A 6,916-nucleotide genomic window follows, 5' to 3' on the forward strand; every position below is an offset into this window, starting at 1 on the left:
GGGGGGGGGGGGGGGGGGGGGGGGGGGGGGGGGGGGGGGGGGGGGGGCGGGACGCCCTAACCCTTCATCCAATTCAAGGGAGATTGAATTCTGAACAGGGTGTTGTCTGTTGCCTTGCCGCCCCCTCCCCCACCCAGCGTGTTTGGGGAGCCAAGGGACGGGGTGGAGAAGCTGCGGCAGATTGGACTCTTATTTAGTGCGTGTAAATGCACCTTTAAAATGCATAGAAGTCTGAACAGAACTCATCTGTCACGGTTTTCACTGGTGAGAGGGATCCATCAATCCGCCATGGAGAATTTTTTTTCTTTTACAAAAGTAAGTATTGATTCTCTATGAATGTAAACTCTCCCTGTGAACCCTTTCAGGCTTCCCACTGGCTCTCTTCAGTCATGTAGCTATGACCTCTCATAGATCACCTCTCCTTTTGTCCCAGGTCCTGTTTTTTGTGGGAGCATGGATGAATGGGCAGGATTATAAGCAGTATAGCATATAAGAGAGAAGGGCTGACCCTGAAGTAGCAGGATCCGAGTTCAAATTCTAACGGTGATACCACCTTTGGACTAATCGAATACCATACCTCGGTCTTTATTCCTTCATCTGTAAAATGAGGGGCTTGGACTAGATGGTCCCTATCTGCTTTTCCAGCTCCACATTATTATACTATTAATCATAGTAATAATTATATAATAATATAAAATAATACCAATAAAGCATTTTAAGATTTGCAAAATGCTTTACAAATATTTTCTCATTTTCTCCTCCAACAACCCTGGGAAAGTAGGTGTTATTGTCCCCATTTGACAGATGAGGAAACTGAGGCAGGGTGACTTTCCTTGTAGCTACTGTGAACCTAATTAGAACTCTAGGTCTATGAACCTATTATCACTAGTGTTTAGATGCACAGCAAGCTGGAAGAGAAGAGGTTAAATTAAGGGAATTCATCCCTTTGTCCACCTGTCTCTGCCCCAAGATGATTTCCAGTCCTAGCTCTGAAGCTAGCTAGCTGTGTAATCTTGGTCAAGTCACTGGTCCTCTCTGACCCTCAGTTTCTTCCTCTGTAAACAGAATTGCTCTAATCCACCCTGGCTCTAACATTCTTTAAGCTCAATCCAAAGAGCTTTTTTAAAAAAGCTCAATAATGAAGCAGGTGCTTATGGGAGGTGGAGGAGACAGGGAAGAGGGCTAGGTGAGGGGGATGGTTGGTGGTTTGGCTGTGTGTATCTTTCAGTCACTGCTGCTTTTGGATTTATAGAGCTGATGACCTCCACCTGCTGTACAGTGGGCCCCTCGCCTTCTGTACTGGTTCCTAACTAGAACCTGATATTGGGCCCATGTAGCTTGTTGATAACACAGCTCCCTGGTGAGCCTGGAGTTCGTGAGCTGTTGAGAGATATGTTTATTTCCTTTTAATGTTGTTCAGGGCTCAACATTTTACCCAGTGGTGCGATAGTAAATAAACAAGAAAGCCGAATCTTTGGCAGGGGGAAATATGGAGGGTTTTTTTCCTTCTGTATTCCTGAGTAATATCTCAAAACTTGTGTGGCTCACGAGGGCCTGCAATGTTTGGCTAAGGAAAAAAAAATATATTTCATACACGAGTGCACACTCACACACACACACACACACACACACGGAAGAAAATGCCCTGTAAAGCTGCTCTAGGGGTCTCTGTGGTACAGGCCATAGGCTCCCAGAGGTTGCTGGGCTGCTGTCAACCCAGGGAACTATAACCTGGATAATTGTCTCCCTGTAAAGGGGCCATTTTATAGGGCCTGGAATCCATTGGCAAGCTGATCTTCTAATACTAGTCTCCAGGACCTCAAGGATGGGGGGTGGGTGGGAAGTAGAATTATTGCACAGAAATTGTTCAAATGTTCCAGCGTAAAACCCGACAGCCATAAAAAAAGGAAAGAAAGAAAGAATTACAAGGTAAATGAGAATGTGAGCTGTTGCTGGAAAGGGAGAAAACGCAGCCTACCTGGTCTGAGCTGGGTTGGGTGATGGGGAGGCTGGTTGTTCTAGGGACCAAGAGAAGCTATGGGGGTTCTGTTGTTGGGGAGAACAGTATGGAGCACCTTGTACCCTCTGGATCTTGGCAAACTTTGGAAACCCTCTTAGAGTTTATAGAGGGAGAAGCACCTAGGTCTCATGATGCCCAAAGGAGTGGGTCCACTGATCTGGAAGGGCCTAGGGAAAGAGAAGGCAGAGGTAGATGAGGAGGAAACTGGAAGACATGGGGAAAGGGAAGGGAACTGGGGAAATACAGGCATGGGCAAGGGTTGGAAAACACTTGGAAAAATTGAGAAAGAAGGGACCTGAGGAGTATGGGAGGAGACTCGGTGACTGACAGACACAAGGGGAGAAGGAGGACTGGGAAAATGCTAGACCACCAGGCCTGGAGTTAGGAGGAGCTGAGTTCAAATCTGGATTCAGACACTTCCTGGTTGTGTGACCCTGGACAAGTCACTTCACCCTGTTTGCCTCAGTTTTTTCATCTGTAAAATAAACTGGAGAAGGAAATGGTAAACCACTCCAGTATCTTTGCCAAGAAAACTTCAAATGGGGCCATGAGGAGTAGGAAATGACTGAATAACATGTTCTAAGCACTGTGCTAAGCACTTTATAAATATTATCTTATTTGATTTTCAACAATCCTGGGAGGTAAGTACTGTGATTATATCCATTTTACCGCTGAGGAAACTGAGCCAAACAGAAGTTAAACGACTTACCCAGGATCACAGAGCTAGTGTCTGAGGATGGATTTGAATTCAAGTCTTCCTGATTCCAGGTCCTCTATCCACTGCTCCACCTAGATGTCTGCTCCTTGTTTGAAGGATTAGGGAGAAGAGGAAGGGAGGGGGAAAGAGAGAAGGGTAGTGGACTGAGGATAGGGAGAGGGAGGCTGGGAGAGACAAGAGGCAGGGAGAGGGGGCTGGGAAAACCTTAAGTGGAGAGGTTAGGAAAGAGAAGGGACCTGAAGGATATTGGAAAAGCAGAGACCAGTGGGAGGACACTGGGAGATACAAGGGGAGAAGTTAAGGGGCTGGGGAAACACGGGGACGGGGGGATGTTGGGAAACAGAGAAGGGGCTTGGGAGATGCTGGAGAAAGACTAGGGTGAGAGAGATGAGACTAGGGAAGGACTAGGGAGCTGGAGTGTTTTTGGAGGAGAGAGCAGTGGGAGACAAAGGGGGATGGAAAGAGGTTGGGGAAACTCTGTGGGGAAAGAGAAACATAACGGGGGAGAGGGGAGGGGACTAAGGTGAATCATAGTGAGGAAAAAAGAGAAAGGGATTAGTAGACACTGAGCTGCTAGATGGTACAGTGGATAGAGCCCTGGTCCTGGAGTCAGGAAGATCTGAGTTCAAATATGACCTCAGACACTAGCTGTGTGACCCTGGGCAAGTCACTTCACTCTGCTTCAGTTTCCTCACCTGTAAAATGAGTTGGAGGAGGTATGGTATCTTTGCCAAGAAAACCCAAAACAGAGCCACAAAGAGTCAGACATGACTGAATAACAAGATGCTGGGAAAGTGATGTCAGGGCCAAGGAGGTTTTGAGAAAGGAACAGAGGCTAATGAGATTTCTGTACATTCTGCTATAAAGTAAACAGTGTAAGGCATATGTTGATCAGCTCTGTTTAATTTTTGAGGCAGGAGCTCGGATGCTCTGAATTGGGATGGTAGCTATGACCAATCCCTCCATTATACAACAGGGCCGATTTAGGTATAAGAGACTTCCTGAGGATGGGGCTTAGCAAAGCCAGAAGGGTCAGAGAGATGGGCTCTCTGCAGCCGGCCAGGAGCTGCACCAGGGAGGTAACCAAAGTTTTTACTACTCTGAAAGGAATCAATAAAGTCAACTGAGAGTGAAATGTCCCTGGAGATGAGGGATAGGACGTGAGACTGAAGGGACTGTTGGCAAGCAGGGTACTGGTCTTTCAAAGAGAGGAGCATACTGGAGTGAAAGACACAGTGCCAGGCAGGTTGGAGGACACTGGGAGATCTAAGGAGAGATGTTTGGGGCTGGAGAAACATGGGGGAGAGTCTCCCAGAGAGAAACAAGGTGTGAAAGAAAGGGACTGGGAACACATTGGGGGATTGGGAGGATAGGAAACATGGAGAGAGAAGGGGCCTGGGAGTTCCTTGGGGAGAGACACACAAGCAGAGATTTAAAAAAAGACTGGAGAAAGGCGAGAGTGAGGAACAGTATGGTACCATAGACAGACCTAGGTTCAAATCCTGCCTTAGACATTTATTAGCTGTGTGATTCTGGGCAAATCATTTCTTCTTTTTTTTCTTTTTCTTTTTGCTTTTTGGAGGGGGAAGGCAGGGCAATTGGGGTTAAGTGACTCACCCAAGGTCACATGGCTAATTTTTGTGTTGTGTCTGAGGCTGGATTTGAACTCAGATCCTCCTGACTCCAGGGCTGGTGCTCTATTCACTGCATCACCTAGCCTCCCCATCATTTCTTCTTCTTAACCTCAGTTTCCTCAGATCTGTGAAATAACAGTACTTAACTTACAGGGTTGTTTTTAAGTGGGACCAAAGGAGATAATGTAGAAAAAGTGATACACTAGGTGGCACAGTGGATAAAGTACCAACTCTGGAGTCAGGAGGACCTGAGCTCAAAGCCAGTCTTAGATACTTATTAACTTTGTGACCTTGGGAAAGTCATTTAACCTTGATTGTCTCAAAATTCATCAAACAAATAATAAAAAAGAAAGAAAAAAAGTGATATTCTAGAAGGATATGGGGAACTTAAATGGATCACAGGATCTGCATAAGTTTTGGGGTGATTAATGTTCCCATCGAGTTTGGGAAATGCTGAAAACTCTCACTCAAATTGGTTGTGGTAACTGAGTCAAGAGTTGATTTTAGGATCCAACCCCTGAAGACCTAGAAGTAACTTCGGGGTCTAACTCCTTCCTTTTACAAATAAGGAATCTGAGGAGCGGGGTGGTTAAATGAGGGATGGGGAAGAGACCCAAAATCACACAAGTAGGATCATATAGTCCAAGACCCCAATTTACAGATGAGAAAACTGAGGATCCGAAAAGGGGAAGGGGTTGCTGAAGGTAACGAGTAGTTATGTTGCAGAGTTAGGATTTGAACTCAGATCCACAGTTTCCATGTCTCCTTGTTACCTCTCCAGTTTGGCTTCTGATGGCCCTGGGAACACCTGAATGACTAATATCACAGATATAGAGCTGGTAGGGACCTTGGAGACCATCAGATATTATCCCTTTATTTTACAGGTGGGGAAACTGAGGCTGAGAGCAATTAAGTGACTAAAGTCACACAACTTGTGTCTGGGGTAGAATTTGAACTCAGGTCTTTCATATTCTAAGTCCTTCTCACCTTCCAGCCTAACTGTGAATCCCTGACCGTACTAGATCATCATGCTCTAGACACTTTGGAAGTTCTATAATGGGGATGAGGCATGGTTCATACTTTCCCTATGACTTACCATCCAGGGAGGAAACAATACAGATCAGAGGGAGAGAGGATTCACTGCGGAGCGACCTTTGCTTAGTCACCTTCCCATCCTTAAGCCTCAGCCTCAGCCTTCAATCAGACCCCTCAAAATGACAGGTCATGGGATCGTAGGTTTAGCACTGAAAGGGACCTTGATGTCTTCACCAACCCCTTCATCTTATAGGTGACAAAACTGAGATACAGAGAAATTAAGTGACTTGTCCAGGATCACCCAGCTAGTCAGTATCTGAGGTGGAATTCAAACCCAGGTCATCTTTACTCCACCTCCAGGTTGAACTAAGGCTAAGGGTTTCTCCTTAAGGTTTTCTCTCTTAATTCTGTCTTCTCTAACAAGTATATCGAATGAGATAGTATTTTAAAGCCCTTAGCACAATATGTAGCAGGCACTTAATAAATGAGTGTTTCCTCTCTCCCTCTGCATTATAATACCTACCATTTATCTACAGCACTTTAAGATTTGGTAAGTGCGGTATATACGTTATTTATTTGATCCTTACAACAACACTGTGAGGTAGGTGCTATTATTATCTTCATTTTACAGGTGAGGAAACTGAGACTGAGAGGTAAAATGAATTTGTCCAGAGTCAGAAAGCTAGTAGGTGTCTGAGGAGGAGTCTGAACTTGAGTCCTCCTGATTCCAAGTCCAGTGCTCCATCTGCCGAACAACCCAACTTCCTGCCTGTGATTTAGTGATTTAGGTAGGAGCACAGGGGGCTAGAGGTGTTGGCCTTAGAGTCAAAAGAACCTGAGTTCAGATCCAGCCTCAGATACTTATTAGCTGTGTGACCCTGGGCAAGTCACTTCACCTTGTTGGCCTCAGTTTCCTCATCTGCCACATAAGTTGGAGAAGAGAGTGACAAACTACTCCAGTATCTTTGCCAAGAAAACCAAGATGGGGTCATGAAGAGTCAGACACTACTGAACAGCAATGACAACAAGGGTAGAAGCAGGACAGACATAACCCTGGTGTCCTTATGGTTTCTTCTACCCTCCCAGGGATTGTGCCATCTCTGTTATAGGCTTTCTTGGAACTGATCCAGATTGCAGTCCTGTCACATCTGCCCACCCTGGGCAGCTGTCATTCATGTCCTCCTGTAAATTGGACACAAGGGTCCACACAGTGTATTGGACACTCCCCTAGAGCTCTTTGCATGTGATGTGGATGTCAGTAGGGCAGGTAAGCTGTCCATCAATTATTCTTTGCTCTGATTGGGTGATCAGCTAATTGACGCCCCCCCCCCCAGACCCATCATCTATTTCTTTCTTTTTTTTTTTTTTAAGCAATTGGGGTTAAGTAACTTGCTCAAGGTTACACGGCCAGTTATTTCTGGGTGTGGTGCTGAGTATCTGAGCCCGGATTTGATCCCCAGGTCTCCCGACACTGGAGCTGGTGCTCTTACTCGCTGAGCCACCTGGCCG

General features: G+C 45.9%; 1 long non-coding RNA gene across 1 annotated transcript in view; it reads left to right on the forward strand.

Annotated features, from left to right (window-relative positions):
* The first annotated feature begins 146 nt into the window (after positions 1-146).
* Positions 147-6,916, forward strand: part of LOC138150326 (uncharacterized) — a 49,945-nt gene continuing 43,175 nt past the window's right edge. The window contains exon 1 of the long non-coding RNA XR_011165546.1: positions 147-315. This is a non-coding gene — a long non-coding RNA (uncharacterized lncRNA). The remainder of the gene's footprint in view (positions 316-6,916) is intronic.

The sequence above is a fragment of the Petaurus breviceps genome, unplaced genomic scaffold (assembly GCF_028583685.1).
Source record: "Petaurus breviceps papuanus isolate PSGF00001 unplaced genomic scaffold, PetGlider_PUasm1.0 90865, whole genome shotgun sequence".
Taxonomy (NCBI): domain Eukaryota; kingdom Metazoa; phylum Chordata; class Mammalia; order Diprotodontia; family Petauridae; genus Petaurus; species Petaurus breviceps.